Below are 27,131 nucleotides of genomic sequence, written 5' to 3' on the forward strand. Positions count from 1 at the left end.
GCCAATGGGCCCCTCTCTGCCATCACTTCTCAGTACAAAACTAGGACCAAGTGCCTCCAGTGGTGGGTACGCCCCTCGTCCTTATGCGATGTTAACTTTGGGTTACATTTGCGTAGATGGGACCATTGAGCAGGACATGGGGCATCCATTTTTGTACCCCCTTTCGACTCCATCTTGGTGACCAGGCCTCACTACGATAGTACAAAATGCGTCTCTCCCTTTCCCCGCTGCAGCAGTTCGGAGCACATGGCCTCCACCATCGTTCCCACTCTGACTGGGAAACTCTGCAGCTCCATTCTCACGCTGAAGCCAGAGACGCTTGCAACAAATAATAAATGTAACACATCTCTTTTCCTCTGAAATCACTGTCCTGCATGTGAACCAACATGAGCCGAGCACATAGCTCGTCCATCTCCACAAAAGTGTCCTTGCCCTCTTACCCTCGCCAGTTGAACCTTATTGCCATTCTAACCCTGTGTCCTTGCAAGATATTCCTTTCATGTGCCAGACCGCTGACCATGCTATGAAGCCCACCCAACAGCTCCTAAATAACATTAGACCCCTGCTGCAGTATTTCGTGCCCAATACTAACAAATGCCACATACCTGAGATTCTTGTGAGACTAACCCCACAGTTCAATGAGAGTATTATGGTGGTCAAGACCCATAAACCTGTGACCTGTATAACCCAAATGTTATAGATGATATAGATCCCTGTGTGATTTGTACAATGACATGATAAACTACTGAGGGTCTTTTGATCAACCATTATTTAGTGCATTCATTATTTAGAATGTATTTTCTTAGCTTAGATAGTGACCACCGTGTTTCACAGCGACCTGACCTTCACCCATCCGGAGTACAGATGTCTGACATCAATCCTCCCGCCAACCAAGCAACCAACCCTGAGGAAGAGATGATGCCCACACCTAAGACACCACCCTGGCAGACCAATCTGGGTCCAACGTAGCATCATATGTTAGATGTGCCAATGTGCTTATATAAATGTGTTGTAACCTTGATGTGGTCAGAGCGCTCTCAGAGATCTAGATAAACTTTTCCTTGAACTCTTGCAGCCTGCTCTTTTGTGCCTTATTCCCTGTCCAGGGAGTGTCTGTTGTATTCATTTTTACACGTATAAGTCAGGAAGGGCACAACCACAAGTTTGGCCCAAAGGTACAGGAATCAGGAAAGCACACTGTGGGCTGTCAGACAAAAAGGCCAGCATTTAATTTTTAACTGACAAACATCTCAATATGGTCAGCAGAAAAATAAAAATACAAATAGTAAGTGTGCTCTGGGTTCGAGTGACAAGGCTGATAGCTTGAGGTCTAATTCCCACTACATCAATGAGGCACTGGACTGCAGTTTTGCCAAAAGAGAGCTGCAATAGAAAAATCTGTAAACTCTGCAGATTTAATTGGACACTTAATATTTTAAACCTGAAACTCCATTATCAGAGTAATTCAAATATGTATTATAATGCAAGTATGGACATTGAAGGCATGGTGCAGGAGAAAATGTATGATTATAATCTGAGAAATTGGTGCAGGCCTCATGTGTTCAAAAAATGCAACAAGTTAAAAGACACCATTTTATATTCATAAGAAGTGACTTCAGGCTCTACTGGTACACCAACGAAACCCCCCCCCCCTCAGATGAAAAGGTCAAAAACTCCTTAACCTCTTAATTTAGTCAACTCTTTGAAGCGCAACAGAGCCAGGAAGGGGATGGGGCTAGTGCCTGAGGAGGAGGTGTATGGGGGTAGAATGATGACCACCGAGTAAAGAAAGGTACAGTCCATGGATTCTGAATATTAACAAATACAATTAAATTCAGTTTGTGGTGGGGTTCTGGGCTGACTGTTGACATGCATCAGAGAATGGCTCATGAGTCACGGGGTAGAGTTACACCCCTCTGCTCAAGGAGATAAGAAAACATGTGCTCAGGTCTTAGTCTTAAAAGAATATAAAGTGATTTATCACAGACTAAGTCAACAAAAGCCAGATGGCCAGGCCACATACAGGATTTGGGAACCAAAAGGGTTTATTAATTAAGTGAAAAAGTATGCATGTAATTAAAAGGGTCTCATAGGATTGTATGGATAGTCATGATTTTCTCATAAACTGTGGAGCCATAATAGATACAGAGATGGTTCAGACAATTTTGCAAAGCACAGAAAAATAACCTATCTGTTGATATACATCCCCTCAAAATTCAACCCTGGGAACCATGGTTATTAGCTAAAATGTTATATTGGCTTCCCAGAAAAAGGTATGGATTGGAGAGTCAGGACTATAGTAACTTATTGAATCAGATATCTGTCTGTAAATTGCCAAGAATGTAACTGAAGTCTGTTTGAGCGAAATCACAAAAATCTGCCATTTGCACATGCAATCACGTGCCAACGCAGACATGGGTCATTTGTAAATTAGAAAAACGTGTCATTTAGAAGTTAATTCAAATTTGAGTTGTTCAGAAATGCAATTTCAGATGGGTGGAGCAAGAACTCCCAGAGATGGGGCCTCAAGACCTGGGAACCAATTAAAGGGAAGCAGCTAGGCCTTGTTAGGGGTAGCAACAAGAGGTGTCCAATCCGGAGTTTCAACCAATGAGCCAGCATCTCATAATTTAGGCATTTTTGGGGTGTTGTTAGGAGATTTTAAAATTGAATGCACAGTTGGGAAAATAGACTAACTTAAGGACTGATGGAGACAAGAAGGCAAGAAGGAAGCTGGAACTAACCTATGAAGAGAACCAGGAGAAGGGATGGGGCCATCCATATCAAGATAGATGCAGACAGAAGGATTGAGGCCTCCAACACATAGACCAGGAGAGGCAGGAAAAGGGATAAGCTTACATTTCCATCCATTACCAGGTCTGTTTGCTTCTAATGAGATGACCCAGGATGACACTTGACTTCTCTTGTGCACAAACCCAGAGAGATTCAAATTGAGAACATTTGTCCAACAGAACAAACCCTTGGTGGAGATCTGTGTGAATTAGTATCTTCCTCCTCTTAATGAGGTGGGCATAAAGGGCAAATAATTCTTGTTAATGAATAATTTAATTAATTCCCACATAGTCAACGGACACTAGGGCAATCTTGGGGAAATTTAAAATCTTCAACACCTCTCCAAGTGTGAATAATGATATAGTTGTTAAAGTAATTGTGGATCACCTATTATCCTTTTGCCAAACCCCAGAAAATCAATAAAAGGTGAACAGGAATTTAAAAAGGAAAATTCCGAACTGTTCAACATTCCCTGGCCCCTGCAATCAATCAGAACGGGGACAAATGGTCAATTGATATCTGGGTCTGTGCTGCAGAAAAGTGTTTCCAGGGTTAAGTAAATGGAAATACCTTATTTAAATGCACACTCTCTTTACAGAGATTGAACTCCAAATTAAAGGGGGGCACTTTCACTGTATAGTGACAAAGGAAAGGGTTTCATCATCAGTTGAGAAGAGTCTGTTAATTTATTTTATTTATTTATTGTGCCTATTAGCTGCAAATCTGGCTTTTTACATAGATCATTGGATTTTGCAAATATGTATTAAAGAAAAAGAAAGAGAGCAATAAGAGAAAAAAATGAAAAAAAAAGGATAATAAAACATAATACTTAGCTATCAAATGGCAAGACTACATTACATAGTTTAAACAAGAGAAGCGGAAAGAAATTGAGAAAGAAAGAGTAAAAAGAAAAGGAACAAAATAACATGAAGAATGAAGGATGAAGCTCTTAGCGATATTTGCAGACAATTTCCTAGACAGCTTAATCATCATGGCAAGATTAAAAAGAGTAATTACATGACATAGTGGTGGATGGATAGGTGGAATTTAGGCTTAGTCCCTCCCTACAAACGTAAGTTCCTCCAGAATTGTCACTACTTCAACTGTCAGAGCCCTTTCATGACCTGAGATTAGACGTTCCCAGAATGAATCTGTGATGAGCCAATCACTCTTGTCCACATACCTCCTTAATCGACATTCACATAATTCTCTGGTACCCCGACATGATATAAGAGTATGTTGTGTAGACTGCACTTTGTCTTCTTTGCATTTCCAGAGTAGTGATCTCGTACAGCCTGCACTTCTTCTGTTTTCACAAGGTTTAGTCGAACCCTAAGAAACTCAGTCCTTAGTTTCGAATCTAGAAACCATGTCAGATAATTTGGCAAGACATTTTTTGGTTAGTCAAATATCGACAATGACATGAACATGTCTTATTTTCTGATTTGTGTTATGGTCATCATCCAATCAGAGCGATACAGGGCACAATTAACACCCATTGGGTTCACAGTGAGATCCTCAAGGTCTCTCTCTAAGTCCCTCAGGATAATCTTCATAGTAACCCCTGACGTTCCTTGTTCAGTTCTTGTCGAATGTCCCAATACAAAGACTCTTTGGTCAGTGTCATGATCCTCCTGAATACATTCAGAATCTTCCAATCTAAGGACATTATTAATTATGGTAGCCACAGCTCGTATTTTAGGGACCCCATGGGGAAGCTAATGGGCAGGTGTAGGGAATTTTCCCAAAGTGTTCCTTGTATATGTTCCCATTTAATCTGCTGTGCTTGTGGAATTGTTTCATAGCCATAAAGAAGTGATGGGACAACTTTTCCTTTATAGTATTTTAACAGAGAATTCATCAAGAATTTGCAATAAGTTGAATGCATTTTTTTTCATTTGTGCTCTGAATGATATAACCTTTAGATCTAGATCTTCTCCTCATGATCCCTTGCATGGATTTCAATTTGATAACTAGGTATGTTAACTCTTTCACAACCGGATTCTCTGGTCTTTTAGCAGCCATTGTAGTTGACTTCCCGCATACCTTGGTTCTTAAATATCAAGATTTTAGAATTGTCAGGATTCACTATCAGATAGATTTATTTAGCATAAGTTCCAAAGGCATTCAAAAGACGCTGTAGCCCTCTTGATGTATAATCCAAGAGGACCACATCATCAGCTTATACAATCCACTGTATGTTGTGTGAGCCAATCTTCAGACTTGCCAGTGAGTGCTGAGCCAGTGCTGCAGGCAGATCTGCTAAATAGAGGTTGAAGAGACAGGTGGCCAAGGTACACCACTGTCTCACCCATCTTTCTGTTTGTATTTTCTCTGACCCTGGGTATCAAGACGTACCCGAACTAAAGAGCCTTCATATAAGCTCTTAATTATTGATAATAGGCCCCTCGTAATAACCCAGGAGTCCAGTTTTGCCCACAGCCATTATCTATGTATGGTGTCAAATACTTTGGAGCGGTCAAGCTAGCGGCCATATAACAGACAACCTTTCTTAATCCAAGAATGACACAAAATCACTGACATAACCAAGAAGTTAAGCAAGGTAGACAACCCTTTTCGGAGTCCCATCTGGAATCTACTCAACATTTCACTGCTCTTGATCCAATCCTCCAATTCTCTGAGGACCACTGATGTGAATATCTTGACGTCAACATTCAGCACAGCGATCAGACGGTAGTTTGAAGGAACCTCATGATCACCTCGCTTATGTATGGGGACTATGACTGCACTCTTCCATGACTCTGGGAGATTATTATTTTCCAAAGATTCTTCAAACACGTGCTGGAAGATTGTTGCCCATAAATCTGTATCTGACTTTAGAATTGCTTTTGTGAGCCTGTTTGGTCCTGCTGCTCGTGAAGATGATGATTTCTTAATTAGATCTTTCACTAGGAGTTTATATAGATTCAGATTCCAAGGTGCTGCTTCTTTGGACCTCTGGTCTCTAAATGCCTCTTGGATGTAATTGGACCAATTTGTTTCAGAGATAACATTGCTTTGTAGCTCATACTGAGGGCAATTCATATTATTCAGTATTTCCCAAAAATTACGTGAGTGTTTAACATCTGCTCTCCATCTTTCTGGACTTGCAAAAACATATGTGGTATTTACCAGTCCTATACTAGTTTTTAAGCGTCTTTTCTTCTTTGGCATGGATCTCTGAGGAATGATTAATATGTTTTAATTTAGTGATGGCTTTCCTTAGCCCTTTCTTCTTGGTCCACACTGCTTCATCAAACTTATGTAAGTGTTTTACATAGAGAAGTCATGGTCACCCGCCCTGGCTAACCGAAAGGAGGGGACTGATAGTAAGCAGGCAGATAACAGACCAGATGCACCAAGCAAAGAGAATTAAATGCAATAAGCTTCTCTACTGGAAGCCAGTGAAGGGCACGAAGTACCAGCGTGATATGATTTCCATAGCAAACATTCCTACCCACCCGAGCAGCGAGATTCTTTAGTAGCTATAGTCGATGGATCAGGCCCTTCAGCTGTGCATGGAATAGAGCATTGCAATAGTCAATGCGACAACTGGAGGGCGGACGTGAAAAGGACGCTTAGGAAGAACTTCCCTAAGAATCTTAAGATGGTAATGTCCGGCTCTGCAGACAGCAATTAGCTGGGTATCCATGGAGAGTGTTGAATAAAAAAACAACACCCAGATTTCTAGCAGCAGTGACTGTTGAAGGAAGAACACCCATTGACGGAGGGAAGAAAGCAGAGGTCCACAGTGAGGGAGAAGGGGGGCACCAACCACCACGTCTTGTCACCATTAAGTGTCAGCTAATTATGTCTCATCCAACTTCCAACTGCCACCAAGCATTGGCTAAGGCACGATGACACCTCAGCCTGGTCAAGATCAAGGAGGACGAAGATCTGGGTGTCATCGGCATAGGCGTAGCAGCATAGGCCGAAGGAGTGGACCAGTCTCACCAGAGGCTGCACATAGAAGTTAAATTGTATTAATCGTTTATTACCAAAAACCTTTTACTTACACTCTATATATCATCATTACATTCTCGTCATCACACAACAATGTTAAACATTCATTTATACATTGGGCACTACCAAGGAAAAAAGCAAAAAGAGAGGGAAGCCCCCCACTTCAAAAATACATCCCATTTCATGTTCATTGGTTAGGGCTCATCCACAAGCAAGTTAAACTCTCCATTCCTACTACCTTAAGTTCTTTGGTTTTTAAGGGCAAATTTAACATATGCCATTACCACCAGAACTAGGATTGTCTTTTCCGTGATTAAGATCATATCTCACCAGTCTTTCACAGCCAGCGATTCAGTATATTATCTCGTAAGCTTTCAAGTGGGCACCACATTTCTCCTTTCAACCTTCAAACCACTTGTCTGATCGGGCTGGCTTCATCTGCCTCAAGATTTCAAAGGGACATGAGTTATCCGAGATCATACACTTCCTATATAGGGAGATTAATTTCCAGGTCACTACTTCCTCCATCAACTGTAGCCCTAGCTAAAATCGAATACACGCCATTGGAAGGGAGCTTTGGAGTCTAAGCACCTTCCTCGAAAACAGACCTTTGGAACAGCCAATTCTTTCCATGCTAAATTAAGAATCGCTTCAGAGCAATACATAAGAATCTGCATTACATTTTGTTTATAAAAGACCATCACAGGGAGTACTGAGAAGGTCCCGTATTTCCTATGCAGTGACACACCCTGTATCGCTAGTCTGCCAGCTTTGGCCCGCCGCATTGTTAAGTCTGCACTCTCCTCCAGGCTTTAGTCAATTATGGTGCCTAGGTATATCATGGAATCTACCTTCTCCAAACGTTACGGTCCCACTCTCCAGGATGTACCTCCCTTATGCTTTTTGTTAGCTGATGACATAATGAGGACTTTTGATTATTTTAAATTGACTCGCATACCGTTCATTTCTAGATAAGTAATAAAAGCATTTAGTTTGTGTTGGAATCCAATTGGTGTTTGTTCTATGAAGACCAAATCGTCGGCATAGAGGACCCAGGAATCGAAGTGAGTGGGCACCACTGGATCGTAAATTCATTTGTCTGTGGAGTTCAGAGCTCAAATGTCTGTCCAAAAACTTGTGAAGGAGCAGGCTGTAACAGGTTTGGAGACACCCAAGCCCAGAAAACATACGAAGCAAGAGACCAGGTAAGATACCTAGTCATACAGCTGCTCTCTAAAATACCCAGCCTGGGTTGTGGTTTTTTTCAAAATTACTGAAAATTCAGTTCGAAAGTGAAAAATAAACTTCAAATTGTAACAAGAAAAGCATACAATTCTGTTGTTTTTCAAAGTAGTTTTTATCTGCCAAAATAATAATCTCAAAAAATGAGTAGTCACTAATAGTTTCTTAGTGAGGAAGAGTTTGCCACAGTTGATTAATCAATCAGACCAAATTTGCCAATGCATTTCGGAAATAACTTTCCTTCATCAGGGCCACCAAAATCAACCATATACAGATTAAATAGTATAGGCACTAAGGAGAAACCCTGCTCTAGTCCACAATAGGTATTCTTTTCTGTTGATAGTGCCCCACTTGAGGACAGCCTCACAATAACCAATCTGTCGGTATACAGAAGCCTAATTGCTTCTATCAGATCTGTGGGGCAGTTTCAATCCTCTCATTTTGACCATAGCCGCTCCCTGCTCACTTTGTCAAAAGCTTGGTCTATGTCCATAAATGCCATATACACATTCGTATTTGCTTCAATCACTCTAAGCTTCCAGAGATTAGCAGGAAGAGGGTTCGGGAGGTACCATCCCCTTCACCAAACCACTCTGTTTAGGGTCCATAAAGCCAGATTGTTCCACCCACTTTTCCAGGTCCCTTAATATTATTCCTGCAAATATTTTACCTAGATTTTCTACAAGGGATATCGGGCGATAGTCTTTAGCATCGCCACAATCTCCCTTCTTAAAAATTGGCACCAAAATTGCCTCTCTCCAAGTTGAGGGTATCTGCTTAGTTGTTAGGACCTGATTAAATATCTTTATCATGAGATTGGCCCAGTCATCCACATTTCCTTTCAGGACAAAATTCACCGGGCCATCTGGGCCAGCCACTCTCGAATAGCTTAGTTTTGAGATCATTGTTTTAGTTTCCTGTATGTCGAAGCTAAATGACTACCACTCTCTCTGTTTAGGGAAATCACTTTGCACACGCCCCTCACCACTAGTGAAGAGCATGGTGTAATGCTCTACCCATCTGGCTTCCGTCACTAGGTTCACAGTATGTGCAGGTTTAAAATGTCCCCCATTATTAAGCAATTCCCAAAGATGTCTGATATTATTTTTACAAAAGCACCACAGCATATGCTCCACATCATACTGGAGCATAGATGCTTTGGTTGCTTTGAGTCAGTTGCCGTACCTCTGCTGACCCCTCCTTTCTGGCAAACTACCACCCTATCTCTATCACCCCTTTCCTGGGCAAACTCTTGGAGAAGTTGGTTATCTCTCAGCTCACCCTTCACACTGAAACTGATGGTTGCTTCCACAACCATCAATCAGGCTTAGAGCATTCAGAGACATGGAAACTGCTCTTTTGAACACCAGTGAAGACCTGCTCTCAAATCTTGACACTAACACTCCCTCTGTCCTCATTCTTCTTGACCTCTCCTCTGACTTTGACATGGTAAACCACAAGATCCTGATTGCACATCTGCATGACACCCTGGTAATCACAGATCAGGATCTGGCATGGGCAACCTCCTTCCTTTCCGACCGCCCATCCCAGGTAGAACGTGGGTTCTTTCTCTCTACTATCACTCTTTCAACATGTGGCATTCCCCAGGGTTCTAACCTATCTCCCTGGTTCTTCAATGTCTACATGGGTGCCCTTGCATGTGTGATTTCCACTTTGATCTCTAACTTCCATTGTTATGCGGATGACACGCAACTCTTCTTCAGGCTACCCTCAGCCACCACCTCTACCTCGCTCATATCTGACTGTCCGCAATTCAGTCATGGTGTGCTGCAAGTGACCTCTGCCTCAACTCCAGTTAGACTGATGTAGTTCCCAGTGGGACTCCTGCTCCCGCTTTCCCTCTCTCACTCTGTCTGGCCTCCCTTGGCAGTGCACTCGCAACCCCCTGCGAGGCAAAAAACCTTGGGGTCATCTTCAAGTCCACTCTCTCCTTCTCCACTCACATTTCAGACATCTCTAAAAAGTCCAACTACAAACTACACCTCCTCAGAGGTACTCTTCCTTTTCTCACCTTCCCCCAGTGGCTCACTGTCTCCAGAGCCCTGGTTCTCTCAAGGCTGGACTAATGCAACAGCCTCTTTCTCAACTGCCCTTTCCCTGCTCTGTGTCCTCTGCAACTCATCCAGAATAGAACTGCAAGACTTAGCCTTGGCCTCACGCCCAGGGACCACATCTCTCTGGCACTGAAATCCCTCCACTGGCTCCCCGTGGCTTCAATGATAAAGTTTAAGACCCTCTGCATAGTGCACACGGCTTTCTGGGGCCCGGGATTTACCTATCTGCAACGTTGCCTACCTAAATACTGTCCTTCCAGTGCCCTCTGCTCATCTACCTTCATCCTTCTGTGAGTGAGCCGGTTCTCCAAGCAGAGATTCGGAGGGAGATCGTTATCCTCTGCAGGGGCCTCCTTCTGGAATAGCCTCCCTGCCGCACTCTGCCTTGAGTCTGATCTACTTAAATTCCGGAAACTCCTTAAGACTTCCTCTTCTCCTCTTACTTTGCTCTCCCTCTACCCTGCTAACCATTATCTCTGCTCTATCAGTCTCTCTCTCTCTCCTTTTCCATTCAGCCTGCTGACTGGCCGCCTGGTGTACCTCAGAGTCTCACAGGTTCCCAGCACTCTTGGCAGTCCACTCGCACGTGCCTCATCGTTACTGCACTTGGTCAAAGACTCGTGAGAGTGGCATCTCCCAGCACTTACCCCAGCTTCTGACTGACTGGGCACACTTGTTACCCCCTCTACCCCCTTCACTTGTCCCCCTCCCCTCTCCTGCACCTGTCTGCACACTTGCAAGATCTGAATGCACCAAGCCTTGAAGCTCATCTATCTGTTTTTCCCTTGTCTCCCTCCTTGCATGGTGGCACATCAATGCACTTGGGAAAACTACAGAATCATTGTCAGACCTATTTGCTGTTATCTACACTGTTTTTTTTTAATAACATATTTTATTGGTTTTTCAAACAAACAAACAAATACAAGCACACTGCTGATAAAGGTCACCGTCTGTCTCCCCCGTTACATGCAAATAATTGAAACTGAGTCTACATGCCGTAAAACAGGAGGCACACTCCACTCCCTTGTTATGAAAGCACCAGAAGCGTCAGGGGGTGCCCCAACATGTCCTTGCGACCATGTATTCAAAGTCGTCTTTCAGTGGGCGTGTTCCCACCTTTGCCATACTTTCTGCGCCTTTGCCGGGCATCCTCTGGCCGAGTCCACCCTGTGCTTCATTGCAACACAAATGTCCACATCTGTCATCCATTGATAATAACTCGGTGTCAGTTCTGACCCCCATTGTTGTGCAATGTTCCTTTTGATAAGTGCGGTTGTGGTAAACAAAAACAACTTTTCGTATCTTGTCAACTCAATTTCAACGTCTATTCCCAGCAGTAATAACTTAGGATCTCTAGGAATCGATTTGCCCATGAGGCTTGATAATTCATTACAACATGCCTCCCAGAGTTGTTGAATGCGTGCACATTCCCACAGGATATGGAAGAAGATACCTTCTTCAGATTTGCATCGTAGACAGTTTGGATCATTTATCCTTCCCCGTTTGTAGTGGGCTACTCTAGGATAGTATACTCTGTGTAGTATCTTTAGCTGAATCAGCCTAAGTCTTGATGATATGGCCACTTCCCTGGGGAACATCAGCGCAGTGACCCATTCCTCCGGTAGTATTGCACCCACGTCAGATTCCCATTTGGCCTGTAGCACTAGCAGGTCTGTCGTGCCAAAGGAAGTTATGGCGCTGTACAAAACTGATGTTACTTTGTGGGTGATTTGTTCAGGGAATAGGTTCCTTTCTATCGGGGTGTATTCCAGGAGGGAGGTCACATCAGGGAGGTTGCCCTGTAGTGCGTGATGCAGTTGGGTGTAGTGGTAGTGTTCGGTTTGGGGAAGGTTAAAGCGGAGTGCTAGTTCTGTGAACGGGATTATGCTGCCTTCTCTCACGACATCGCCCAATGCCAGTGTTCCATGCCGTGACCAGTTCGGCCATTTGGGAAGAGTGTATACACCCGGGAGGTTCCTGTTATTCCACAATGGCTGAGCTTGCGATAGCTTATTGCCCCATCACACAAATGTATGTGTGTCTGCCCAGATTTGAGTTGTATGTGTTCGCATATTGGGAGTGGTTGTTCGGGCCCTCTTCTTATAGAGATATTGCATGATGGGTTTTTCGGGAGTGTCAGCTTCCAAGGATTTGTTATGTGATGCAGCTGTCTCCCCATGCAATTTGTAATTCACTATTGCCATTTGGCTGGCCCAGTAGTATGTCTGCATTCGGGGAAGCCCTATTCCGCTCTCCCATATGGATCTTTGGAGCGTGGCAAGTGCTATGCGTGGGTGGCCATCATTCCATAGCAACTTCCGGAGTGATTGGTCTATTTTCTTGAATACATTTGGAGGGACATATAATGGAGCATTTTGTAATATATATAGGAATCGGGGCAGGGTCATCATTTTAAAGAGCGCTGCTCTGCCTAGTAGCGTCAGAGTAAGGGATTACCAGTGTCGGGCATCTTCCGCGAGTTTTGTCATCACTGAGTGCAAATTCTTGGGGATGTAATCGTTCAAGTTATTTGTAATTTGTATGCCTAGGTATTTGAATTGTTCCCTCTCTACCTGGTAGGGGCAGTGGGGTGGTATCATTTCTTCTTCCTGCCCAGTTAACCCACAGGCCGCTGAAGGAGCCGTATTTCTTCAGCACCTCAGTCACTATGGGACAGGATCTTACCGGATCATTCAGGTATACAAGCAAATCATCTGCACATAGGGACACTTTGTCTTCCCAGTTTTCTGACCAACGGAAGCCCTTCCATGTCTCATTGTTTCTTAGTACTATCGCGAGTGGTTTGATCGCTATCGTAAAGATCATAGCTGACAGTGGGCATCCCTGTCTAGTCCCTCTTTCTATTTCAAAGGGGTTCGACACGTAGCCATTTACTTTTGTAACTGCTAACGGTGATTTATACAATAGTTTGACCCGGCTCATGAAATGGGGCCCACATCCCATTCTCTGCATTATTTCCCAGATCGCTTCCCAGTTGACCCAATAAAACGCTTTTTCGAAGTCCACCACCAGCAGGGCTAGTGGGCCCTGAATAGTGGTTGCATTTTCCAGTGATGTATATAACCGATGTATGTTCATACGCGTGGATCTTTGTGGTATAAATCCACATTGATCCGGGTGGATTAAGGAGGGTATGATTTGCTGTAGCTGGTTGGCTAGTGTTATCGCTAAGATTTTGGTTTCGATGTTAATGAGGGAGATGGGTCTGTATGAACTGCATCTGTGCGGAGGTTTGTCTGCTTTGGGTAATACCACTATAGTGGCTTGTTTTAGGTCTTGTGGGAGGGATCCCTCTCTACGGCAGGTTTCATACATCCTCAGTAAGTGTGGTGTTATTACGTTTGGGCCTATTTTTTTCCACACTTCTACTGGGAGGCCATTGGGTCCTGGGGTTTTCCCGGATTGGAGGTCCGCCATGGCTGTGGTCAGTTCATCTTCCGTGATGTCTGTTTCTAGCAGGGCTCTTTGATCGGGTGTCAGGGAGGGGAGGGTGATTCCCGATAGAATTGCGGTATCTATGGGAGAGGTTGGTGTTTTATAGAGTTCCCTATAATAGGCCGCTAATTCCTCTGCTATATCCCGATCTGCCGTTATTAGTGCGTCATCTTGCATCCTGATCTCCCTGACATGTCTGAGTCCCTCACCTTGCCTCTCCAGCCATTCCAGCATTTTGTCTGCTTTGTCCCCGGTTTCGTAATCTCTGGCTCGCATTGCTGTGTGTGCCTGCCTGGCATTATCTAGGGCAATATTCTATAGTTGTCTTTGTGCTAGTTGTAGTGCACGGTGTGATTCTGGTTGACCTAGGGATAAATGAGTTGCCTCTGCCCTTTGCACTTGCACTTCAGCTTCCCTGAGTGATTTTAACTGCTTTCTCCTATGGGCAGTGATCCAGGAGATGAGTTCCTCTCTTAGTACCGGTTTGTATGCTTCCCATAAGACTGTTGGGCTTCCCACGGAAGCTGTATTCAATTAAAAGTACGATTCTGTAGCTTTCTGGGCGTGCTCTACTAGTTTTGGGAAACCCAAGTAATAACTGTTTACCCGTCAGGTGGGCGGAGGGACCGGTTTATTGGTATTAAGTTCTAACATGAGAGGGGAATGGTCTGATATGCCTCTGGGTAAGAGCTGTGCCTCGCTTGCTAAGTGTAGTTCGGATGCTGGGAGAAAAAAGTAGTCAAGTCTCGATAATGAGGCATGTGCTCCAGAGAGGAACGAGTATTCTCTTGTGTCAGGGTGTAAATGTCTCCACACATCTTTCAGTCCCATAGCGTCAGCAAACGTAGCTAGTTTGGTACGCGTGGAGGGATTCCTTGTGCGGATGTGTGTGCGGTCGAGTTCTAGATTCATGCCCTCATTGAAGTCTCCTCCCATTAGCACCAAGTTCGAAGAATCTGCAGCGATTAAAGGTGTTATATCATTAAATAGGGAAGTAAGTAAGGTTAGCGGTGCGTAGATGGTTAGCATGGACATGGTACGCTCCCAGAGAGTCCCGGTTATATGTACAAATCTGCCCCCTGTATTCTGTGTAACGGATAATAGGATAAATGGTAGACATTTGTGTATTAGAATAAGTACTCCGCGGGCCCCCATGGAGAAGCCCGAGTGTAGTGCTATTCGGTAGTTGGTTCACTTAAAGAGGTTGCAGTTCGAGCCTGCTAAGTATGTTTCAGTTAAGAACGCTGCATCTGGCGCGTGCCGATTCAGTTGTTGTAATACAAGGTGCCTCTTAATGCTACTAACCAGCCCATTCACATTCCAGGTCATAATCCTAATGGATTTGGTATTGATTCTGTTGGGTGATTCTGTCATTTTAGCTGGGAGTTGGGTGTGTCAGGTAATGTTGCATGTATCCTGCCGCTGCAATTTGTATCCCTTTGGTGGGAGCCAAACCTCAACCCGAAGCGCGCATTAACTTCTGTGCCCGAGTGAGACCCAGGGCCTTCTTAAAACAATGAACTAAGCAAACAATTTCTAATTCAAATTCAAATTCCCCTGCCCCCTCCCCATACTCCGCCCCAACTCGAAGTACCTGTCGCCCGAACATCAGTCAGAGCTTGACTAGGGTCTGCTCAGACTGCAATCAGCAACACTTACAACTTCTACAACTGTTCCCAAGGAAATGGGGGCTTGCGTGCGTCTAAAACAGCCGCTATATGTCTTTTCATCCATGTCAAATACCTTGCTGCGTTTCTTTCGTATGTTGCAGATCCTGTATCCATTTTGGCACCGATGTCCAAATGGCTGATGCTACGTTTTTCTTATATTATCCCTCCCCCTCAAGTGGCGGCAAGATTTCATCTTGGTCCGGTTGTTGGTCGGGGGGGTTCTCTAGCCGGTGGGTTGCCAAGGTGCGCATTTCTGTTTCTTCGATTCGTGCGTCCCGGTCTCTGTAATTTAGAAATTTTGCCACCACCATGCGTGGCGGGGAACCAGGCGGTGGGCACTCGGTGGGCCCTTTCTATCGAGAAGAATTTGGAGAAACTCTTTTGGTCAAACTGGTCGATGAGCCACTGCTACAGAAACAGTTCCATGCAGGCACCTTCGGCTTTTTCGGGCAAGCCTGGGATCCTTACATTGTTCCGTCTTGATCTGCCCTCTCCTTCATCCACTCTCGCTTCCAGTACTTTTAGGCGGGTTGTAGCCCTATTCAGCTGCTGCTCTAAGTTCCTCAGCCCGTCCTCCTCCCCAGATATGCGCTGCTCGGCTTCTCTGCTGCGGGAGGTTAGTTTTTGGAGATGGTTGCGTAATAATGAGACGTCCACGCTTATTCCATCTATTTTCTGTTCCATAAAAGCCCGCGAGTCGGCGATTGCCGCCATGGTATCTTTCAGGGATATTGCTTCTCTTTCCTCTCCCATTGCTTCCAGATGATCGTGCTCCGCCAGTTCGTTTGTTGCGGATGTAGTGAACTGGTCGATTCTGCTCTGCGTTCCCGATTTTTTTCTTTTTTTCTTTTCCCATATCGGAGGCTTGTGATTGTGATCAGTGAGTTTTATCCCACTCGTGTCCGGGCGTGTTGGGGACTACGTGCTTTGTTGTGGCCTATCTCCGGCGATTAATCATATGTTGCTGCTTTACACAGGTGTTCTTTGAGTGTCATATGCTGCCGCTGCGCCCTGCCCAGTTATTCCACCGAGTCTGATGGGTTATGTTCGCTGTCTCCTTTGCAGGGCGTTCGCGGTTTTTGGTTCGGTGTGTTCCGGTGCCCAATTTCACTCCCTTGGGGCGCTTGATATTGAGGTCTCCTGCCCCCTCGCTGCGATCACTATAGTGGTGTATTCTTGGATGTATCCCCACTATGGTAGCATGTATTGTTGGCCCTCGGTTGCAGGATATGTTTGCTGCCTTTTATGTGGTTCCTTTCTTCCTGACTTTTGGGCCTGTTAGAGCTTGTGGATTGGTTCGGGACTTAACGATGGTCCCGGGCACATCCAACCCTTCCCCCGTGTTGGCTCCAAACCTACTCCATTGCAGCAGTGCGATGCGTAATGGGTGTCTGGGTGTTTTATCCTAGTTGCTATGTTTTATTGGAGGAGATGCCTCTATCTTCGCTTGTGCGCTCTCCACGGGGATCAGAACAGAGCTGCCCCACTGCGGTGCAGTGCCGGCTCTGGATGGTACGTGAGGGGGGTTCCAGCCACGATTGGCTCCGTCAGCCGCGTGCCTCATAGCCGGCAGTGCTGCGCTTACGGCTTCCTCCACTGGGACTTCCTTTATGAGCACCCACTTCAGGTGCGGTACGTTCGCTCTCGCCTGAACACTCAGCGGCGAGGGGGGGAGAGAGCCGCCCTGCTCAGTGGGGGTGGGCGCCGGGCCAGAGGCGAAGTGGCCCGCCTTTCCTTTCTCCACCGCCCTTGCGGCTCCAGTTAGTCTCCAAGCAGCTCCGCCCTGTGCGACAGCCCGCTTGCACCCACCTCCTGCCGGGAGTAGCCTTGGATCGTCTCCTCTTGGCCGCCTCCCGACCAGGTACTTCTGATGTGCTGGCAGGCTCACGTCTGAGTCGCGTAGCACAGTGCCATCTTGGGAGTGCGTCCCCGACTCGCCTTGGAGATTTCTTCGTTCTCCCGCCGCCTCAATCTTCCACTGTTCACTGCGATTTTCTACTGTAATTCGCGGCGGCAGTTCCTCTCACCGTGTATCTAATTATTATTACAATTTGACACGGATGACAGATCTTTTCGATCAGGATATATGCAGCGGTCTCGGGAGCTCGAAGGCTCACGTCCGCATCGTTCTGTTGCTGGCCACGCCCCTCTACACTGTTAATTGTATTATATGCACTTGTTCCATGCACCCACTATGCCCCTATAGACTTGTATCATTCAGAAATGTAAGGGCTCTGAATGACTGTTGTTTTTTTCCCTTGTTCCCTGCCTCCCTCCTTGAGCACTTTGAAACACTGGCATGTGTATAGGCGCTTTACAAATAAACAATACCATACCATACCAAATGATGTCAAATTTATCTTGGCCTAGCCCTAGGCTCCCATTTGTGAACAATTCTACGAACCATCTGGTGTTTCAACAGCCAATTAAGAGCGATCATACTTCATCCCCTCTCTGGCTCTAGAGCTGCCTGGGATCTGTCAACGCAGTAGCCAGCCACAACCTAGAGTCCACCTTTTCATCATCCAAATTAGAGCACTACTCGTTGTTTCTGCTGTGTTCATTGGGCTACATTTTTGAATGTTGCTGTCAGTGAGGGCTTACTTACTAACGTCCCGGATTGTCCATTCAGTTTCTTCTCTTTTGTACTTTTTAGCCTAGCCTTGGGTCTTCTTTACGATCAGCTATCTTTGTGCCCTGGGTCGAATTTTCTGTCGCAGGCTCAGCAACGTCCTGCTAATCAGTCAGCTCATAGCCGAGTGGTAGTAATAATTCACTCAATTCCAAGATTTCTGATTTTATTAACTGGGATCTCAGATGAAGAATTACCCAGTTCATACGGATTTCATTTATGAACTGGACTACCTGAATGTCCTTGGATATTGTAGATCATGGTTTTGGGATATGTTGGAAAAGATGCATGACATTGTGCTGGTTCAGGATTAGATTATCTTCTTTGGGGAGGAGACTTTTCTGGTCAAACTCTATCATCCTCTCATTCATTGTTGTAATGGGTTGTACCCCTCCCAACTGTTTTCAAGACCTTTTTTGCCTTGGCGATTATCGGTGAGGATCCTAACTCTGGGGATCAAAGAGCTGCTTTTGAGATCCCTAGTTGGTTTCTCTTTTCCTCTGAACAAGGTTTTCTGGATTGATGATTTAACAGGTAATCTCAGCTTTCAATATTTAGATATTTAGATTTTGGAGGATGCACTGCTTCTCTGCTAGTTAGCCATGTACCTTGTCCGTCAAATTCCACCAACTCTGATCTGCTCAGATGTGTCCAATCATCGTCTTCATCCTCTCTTGTTATTATCTCAATTAGGTCACTCAGGCATGGCTCTGATATCGCTTCTGACTGATTGATTTCTTGTTGGTTATCAGTCTCACAACTCTGTCCATTGCTGGCATTTCCCTGAATTTCTTTTGACCTCTCCTTAGTTTCTCTTCTTAATCGTTTTTCTGGTTGAGTAGAGGAGATCAGGGAGGTGACCGCAGTTGTCTCAAAAAGACACTTGAACCATTTGATTTCCTTTTTGTATCCATCTTCATGTTTTTTGTTTCCTTGTCGTTTGTCCCTGTAACACTCTATTCATACTTCCATCAATCAGTCGCTTGCCTGCCTCCAAACTCTGGAAGACTGAGAAAATGTTGCCATCCCTTGAGACTGTGAGATATGCACCATCACTAATTCACACCACCACTCCTCCATCACCTTTGCCTGTTGCTAGAGCACCCTCTCCTGGCCTGGGGTTTTGGGGTATGGTTCAGGCCTTGTTTCCTGAGACAGCGTTGATATTAGAGGTTCATATTGCCAGGCCGTACTGCACATTCTGCCCTGGTGGGGTCACATTTCGCCTGTTAGTCCTTCTCGAGTGAGGGTCTTTAAATTGTTCTCAACTCCATTTCGGCCAGTTTTACCCAATTCCTCACATCTAGCCAAGTCACAGAATCAATTTTACCAATTTAGAGAGGCCTTCTCTGTCTCGACGATCCTGTACTTTCAGCACAAATCTTTCGAGATAGGTAATTTTGGTGTGGGCCATGACCACAAACATAGTCTGATCTTTCATCAAGTCATTCAGCACTTCATACATCTTTGTGAAGGGTGTTAAAGATAAAGATATCGATAGCGCTACCATGGCTTTGTTTTGCGTTTGCGCCATTGCATATAGTTTCTCCAACTGTTTTTCTCTCTTCACGCTGGGCAGGAAATGTCCTTCTCTCCACTCTTCTAGGTGTCGAACCTGGAAGGCTATCAGAAGAATCTGAGTCCCTTTCCGAGAGCGTTGGAGACCTCATAGTCTACCCCCTTTGGACCTGCCATTTTACCGGGCTTTCTGAGTCTTGTTCTTTGTCATTTGCTCAGTCTGTTTCAGGGGTCTTTAGGGTGCTCACTTCATTACTGCCCCTTTCTGTGGTTAGTTCTTCCAGAGCTACTATGGTTGGACTATTGGCCCTTTTCTCACATTTTCCCCCATTAACTAGGGTACAGGGTCTGTCCTGTCCTTCCTCAATGTACTTAGAATTAGGCAGGCTCCATCTCTCTTGTGCAGCAATTGTTGTGGGTAGGGCCAGAATGTCTCTTGACAGCCGGGCTGCCAAGGCAGAATTTTTAATTTCTTTTGGGTTCCGGTCTTCAGTGCTTGCCACCTCCTGGGGATCTGGTCCTTGGCCAGTTCCACCCCCCTCAGTTGTCACATGATGTATACGCAAAGTGTGGCCATGCTGAGCAGTGTTTTCTATTTGGAGTTTGCTCCTATTAGATTCTTGCATTAGCCCCTCTCTGGGGGTGGTCATCTCCAGTAGATGTTCCACACAGGGGCTTTCTGAATCACCTGTCAAAGGGGGGGCATAGCCTGAAATATTCCTCAGTACCTCCATCACCTACACTATCTATATTTGAGAGGAACTGGCTAGACATGTTATTCACTTGTGCCTTCAGAATGGGAGTAGCTTGTGAGCTGCCGCGTTGCTCTGTCCTTAATGCCATTTCACAGTTCAGAGTATTATTCGAGCGAGTCATTGCCTGCAAAATTCAGGTTTCTGGGGCTCATGAGTGGAGGGACAAGCATGAGCTGTTGAAAACCTCTCATGAGCACAGGGGCAAGCATGAGCTGTTGAAAACCTCCTCACGCCACCCCTCTAGCTCCGGTCTCTGGGTTGCCATCTGTTTGGCTTCAGCAATAAAAATACTTTCTGCTCGGGCAGTCTCACCTGCTTTTTACGGCACTTCCTGCTACCTCGTCATCATGCGCAACCTTGTGCCTGCCTCGGTCATAACTCTTTTCTAAATGGCTCTCAGTTGCGGCAGCCGATGATTAAACTTGCCACCAACCATTTGTAATTATCCAATGTTTATGAAGGTCAGAACCCCCAGATTCTCCTCCACTCTAACACACCAAACATGAAACACTCTCCAACACTCCGTGACCATTCCGCAGGGTGTGGGGTTTCTATAGTCAGCTGGTATTACGCATCTGCAATGGTAGAAAGACTGCTGGCTCCAATGCTCCACGAAACACTCTCCAACACTCTGACATATAGATGTTAAAAAGCAATGGCAACAAGGCGGAGCCGCAGCGGACACCGCAGAAAATAGAACAGAGTGCTGACAAAAAAGGAGGAAGAGAAAGAGTCTGGCTATGATCTGCAAGGAATGAGGTAAACCAGGCGAGAACTGGTCCCATCATCCCAATCTTGGCCATACATCAGAGTAGGGTGATTGACAGTATCAAAAGCTGCTTAGAGGTCTAATAAGTTCAGCGCACCCACCCCACCTTTATCTACCAGCCTGGCCAGATCATCCTGCACTGACACAAGGACACACTCTGTATCTCGTCCTGGATGAAAGCCAGATTGGAAAGGGTCAAGAGACCTCCAGATATAAGGACAATAGGGGAGAAATCAAGACCTCCAATAATTTGATGAAAATAAAGGGATAAAATTAGCATGTTTGAGTTTAGCAAGTATATGCCTGGACTGACGTTACACATTAATGGCTTGCGTGATCAGATAGATAAGACCAGGAGCAACATCATTAATAATAGCCAGAGGAATGGGGTCAGAGGGAGTCACAGATTTCAGCTGGGCAATGGATTTACTGACCGCCTCATTAGTGAAGACAATGAAAGAGGACCATTCCTGGCAAGGTTTATCATTAATAGGGACGGTGGATGGACACAAAGGACAAGCCAGACCGACTGAGCTAATGTTGTAGCAGATAGTCTCAATCTTAGTAACAAAGAAATGAGAAATAGAGTCAGACATTTCCTGGGTAGGTGTAACTGATGCTGTGCACTCAGAAGCAGATGATAGAGACCTAACCACCAAGAGAAGTTCCTCCGATTGGTTAAGAGGCTGATAAAATATTTGAGTAAAGAGCTGCTGCTTGGCTACTTTAATTAAGGTGTGATAGCTACTAGCAAAGTGTCTATGGCCTAGCCTCTCTGTGGATCCTCCACCTGCATTGAGCTTGGTGAAATATCTTGGCAGGTGGCTCGAAGGTCAGATGAAAAGCAAAGTTCAAACGGCTGAGGGTGCTGAGCGACCAATTTAGCATGTGCTACAAGGTCGGCACCTGTCTTAAAGGATTCAGTAAGAACCTCCAAGTCAATAAGAGGTGCATGGGCAGAATTCCAGTTGACTTGGACTTTCAGCAAGCTGAGGTCTGCATGGCGCCAGTTATGGTGCATAATTTGCAGAAGGCTAGGCTTAGGACACAGCCCTGTCAATCTAAGATTAAAAGTCACTAAAAAGTGATGAGACCACAAAATAGGCTCAACTATAGCATTAAAAAGGAAAGGATTTTTGGCGAACATCAGGTCGAGTGTGTTGCCCATATTATGCGTGGGTTGAGTGACAAGTTGTCGAAAGTCAAAATCTGCACAGCTTCAAAAAATAGACTAGATGCAGGCACAAGTGAACAGCTAAATGTCAAATTAAAATCCCTGAGAATTACCATTTTTGAAAATTTCAGATGCAGACTGGTGACTAAATCGAGGAATGGGGTGAGAAAATGTGTGTACGGACCCAGAGGCCTGTAGACAAATACAAAACGCAAACAGCTGAATGCAGAGACCTTAAATCGCACCAGAATCATTTCCATAGAGATCGCACTGGGAAGAGGAAGCCTCACCAACTCCAATGAAGATTTATAAATAACGGCTATGCCCCCAATGCAGTGATTTCCTGTCCAGATGAATACTTTTGTAATCATTAGGAATCTCTTGAATGAGTGCCTGTGCCAATGACTCTGTAAGCCATGTCTCAGTTAAAAAGAGAAGATCAGTGGCACGGACATCCAGCAACCCAAATATTGAGGCTACATGAGCCAGAAGTGACCTAGTATTAAATTGACAAATATTCGAACCCACGTCTGTTGGATTGGACCCACTAGTCAAGTTATGCCTCCAACCTACAGGGAAATTAGTAATGGTAGGTGCCAAATTCAACAAATCTTGGCATGACATGCCTCACAGCATGTTATAGACAAGCCCATCCTTGGCCTGGACGGTCACAGACAGGGGTTAGGTGCACCTTCAGCACCATGAGCCATCTCCCGCTGCGCATGACTGTTGCACTGTCAGGGGGAGCCACAAAATAGGCTCAACCATATTTTTTCATATGAAGTGGTGAATTTCCATTTTGACCAAATATGGAGCTTACTATATGCAGGGAACTGCACTATTTGGGATTTTACAATGTATCACATGTGTCTGTTAATATTGGACCATATTAAGAAGATAGTATAGGGTCAATTTATTTCATACTTATATCTTAACATTGCCATTTTAGGGACATTCTGTCCACTATATAAAAGTGAGGATTGTTTTTCTTGTTTTACTGATGAAATAGATGATATCTAACTTGTATAACTTGTACATTTATGAAGATTGTATTGATATGTATTTTGATAATGTGCTGTATACAATTGTGTTATAAGGTGTATTTAACCATAATAACACAAATAAAACAAACAAAAAACAAGTTCAGGTTTGGGAGTACAAACTTCTTCGCATAGACTGGGTCCTGGAAACAAAAACTGTCAGATCTTTTACACATTCAAAATCTATCTGCTGGTATATTGGCTTTATCACCCTCTGTTTGCTTCTTTTGGTAAACTCCTTTTTGTAACAAAGCATCCCAAATGTTTCTGCAGTTTTTGCTTGTTCCCTACCAACGTTCTCATTGTGTGCAAGTACTGCCAGTCTTGTTCTGGCCTCCATACAATCTATGCCAAAATGCACCGTTTAAGGTTTTGTCAAACACAATCTTCTCAAGTGCTGTGTGATTAGGGATCCTGGCACTAACCACCTGTTCTTGGACCCGGTTGCCCTTGGGCCTTTTGTGTTTTATAAATAAAATAAATACAAATAAAAACAAATACTTATGTTCTTGCTCCTTGCTCAATGTTCCATGTGCACATTAGTGGAAATGTTTGTTTTCTTCCCAAGAGTGTATGCTTGAACAATGGTGCAGCACCGTACACGATTTTTCAAGCAGTATTTCTACAGATCCATCACAAGTTGTTTAGCTCTGCCAAAGATGGTTGCTGATAGACTGTGGCCAATTGAAAATATGTTCTGTGGCCTTTTTTTACCAGCAATAGTAATATTTTTTCGAAATTGATATTACAATGTGCCATATATCATATTGATGTTTTTTATGTAGGAACTGCTCTTGCATGGCCTTTGCAATTTCTATGTGCCTGTCCGTCTATTTGCATTCCCCTGGATTGCAGAAGTTCAATGGATTTAATGAAACCATAATTTTCCATGGCAACAGAAGTTGAACATTTAGACACTTGCACAACGACTGAACTCAATATTGTTTTGCTCTCCATGTCTTGGAAGTGGCAAGTGCAGTATTTAGCAGAAAAACCAGGACTGTCACACTGTCCATCACCAGCAAGCCTGAGTCGTTTGCCAGCAAGAGCATTGTCCATTGATATCTGTTTGATCAGCCGGGACTGGCTAATAGCGAGGAACAAGAAATTCTTCTGATATTTGTAGTATTGAGTTTTAGCAAGGAACTCAAGCCCCATAAATTTACAGAAACTTGACATTTTACTGAATGGATATCTGCTAAACAACAAAACAGATGAACAGAGTACATTTCCAGCAGGTACTTTTCCAAGTAACGGTTGAGCAGACCATGAAAATGTGTTATGAGGTGTAAACAGCTACCCTTGATCTTCAGGTTGGTGCATTTGACTACACGAGAAAAACATCACCAATGGCTCCTCAAGAATCCTCTCATGTAATTTATGATCACATTTTATCATTTTCAGATTATCGATCAGACAGCTGTCAAATGAAATGTATTTTGTCCCCTTAATTGCCAATTGTCCTGCAGTACAGTGATTTGCGATTCCATGGTGGTGGACACGTCCTCCACAGTAGGATGAGTGAGGCCCAGATCATGATCACAATATTCTGTCAGTTGTGAAGATTCTTCAGTTATTTGTGTGTGTGATATTTCTGGATTTCCAGAAGGTATTGGGGAAACAGGGAACTTTGTCTCTTTCTTAGATTGACATTTTTTAGAGGGTGTGGATTTTTTCAGAGGGCCTGCAAGAAATTTTGAAACATCTTCTGTGTTGTCTGTCTCTTCTGGATGATGTTGTGTGCTGTAATAATGATCCATGGTTACTTTCCATGGGTCAATGGTGACATTCTGTTTTAAATTACAGCCACTGAACATCAGCATGTTGACTCTGAATTGTGAGGGGACCATGCTGAGCCTCAAAATGTAGCCGCTCCAAAGTGGAATTGGTTTGGCAAGCAAAATCATTAGTTTATGTTGTTGTCTGAGTCTTTATGCTCCTCTTCTGCCTAGACCTCTAATCTATGGAATAAAACATTTTTAATGCATAGCAAACATACAGAATATATGAATGACAATCTCAAAATGTAATATCAATAAAATAACTCCTACACAACATATTTTTGTTTTAAATTGTTACTTACCCTAATTTGCCTTGAAACAATCACTCTTGATTGGCCGATCTCAAAACCAAGCTGAAAAACAGCATTTTGAAAATGTATGAAGCATGCAATTTGCTCTTCCCCTTCAAGAATCATATGTACATAACTTCAAATATAATGAAATTTCCCTGTGGAATCCATTAAATCATATTAAATATTACAGGAAATGTAAAATGGATGATAACTAATACTTTACAATATATTATGTATAGCTCTGGTCCATGTGTCTCTTCAATTTCGACCGCTTCAGTAGTACATTCCTTGTATATAAAAAAAATCAACAATTTATAAAAAATTATCAATTGTTAAACAATCTAATGTTAAAATCTTTGCTTTCACAAAGTACATCATGAGGAAGTTGATTTAATGTTTATCAGCCTTACAATATCAGTTAAACTTTGAAAAAGATACAGTGAACTGTCAGGTTACAACTTTTACATTATTAATAACATAAAGTTGTACACTGTGTACATGTAACATTTTAAAAAGACATATTTGAAATTGTACCTGATAACCTTTGTAGATGTCGAAGAGAGTTGGTGTGAGATCATCCAGCAAAACATAGTGCGTAAATTGTGCCCCTCTTGATTTATGATGCGTTGTAATGTTTTTTTTAAACCAATAAATGTTTTCAGTATGCAGCTGAAATTTATTAACAAAAACATACACCAATCATATAGTGAAAGGGTCTATGTTATTCATTATTCATTAACAAAGTACGTTTTTGTGAAGGTTTACTTTCATTATTGCACGAGGCTTCTCTGATAAACACATGAAGGTTGCTGATCAAATGCTTTGCAATTTGCTGACAGTATTGTAAATTATCAAGATGAATAACACTTATATTAAATTTAAACAAGATCATTGTTAATCAACAACTATTTATATAATACAGTAAATTCTCACTTCTCATACCTCATCCTCCAGACTGGTTGCAGTAGAAGAATAGTATGTTTTTGAAATTCCAGCATCCCCCTTATGTCAAAGTAATTGTAACAATAAGGATGTAAAAGTAAAAAGAAAACATTACATGCAAAGAATTACATGCAAAGGATGGTTGATATTGACATACAAGTCTACATGCCACTTTGTATCAAAAGCTGGTATTTTACATAACAACAATCAATATGTTTTAGGTTGAACTTGACCATAAACATATTTTTGTGTAGTCACATTTTAAGGATTAGTACAACACAATTAGTTCAATGGTAATAGTGGTTGATGTAGAATCTCTGTCCTATAATCAATGCATATATTCATACCAGCGTTCAGTAGAAAATGTACGTTAGTATTATAATTTAGACCACATCAAAAGCTACAAAATAAGTTTATGTGCAAGGCACTTCGTCTCACCATTTGGATGTTGGATGTGTCTGTGGTTTCCTCCATGGTAATTGTCTGCACTTCCATCGGTGTGGTCTATATAAAGACGGACATGATAATTAACACATTTAACAAAATGACCTACTTTTCTAAAGTAAGGATTCACAAAATAATCTAAAGTGAAAAATGTATAAAGCACAATACATTGGGTCACAAAGGAAACTTGTGCAATAAAATAACGATGGGAATATTCCCCCAAAACTCAAAACTGTTCTTTATGTTACCAGTTCACAGAATATTTCATTATATTGAGTGATCATTTAGAATACATATTATACAGATAATTTTAGGAAATAGTAAAATACATACAAAAATTCAGCATCCACCACTCACCTTGAAACTGCATTGGAAAGACACCAGCGCTTTGGCGTAAAGCGCTATATAAACAAATACAAATACAAATTTGCAAAGGAGTTTTGGGCGATGCATTTTAGTGTTTTTTCATGGTTTGTACAAATATTCTGAGAAGTGCATGCTGCAGACACCTAATCGATTGTCCCTCACGTCATCCAAGACATCCTTGGCTCTGCTTTCCATTTAGGACATTGGAAATCTGCAGT

This window comes from Ambystoma mexicanum, chromosome 8, assembly GCF_040938575.1.
Source record: "Ambystoma mexicanum isolate Mex_15411 chromosome 8, UKY_AmexF1_1, whole genome shotgun sequence".
Lineage (NCBI taxonomy): Eukaryota > Metazoa > Chordata > Amphibia > Caudata > Ambystomatidae > Ambystoma > Ambystoma mexicanum.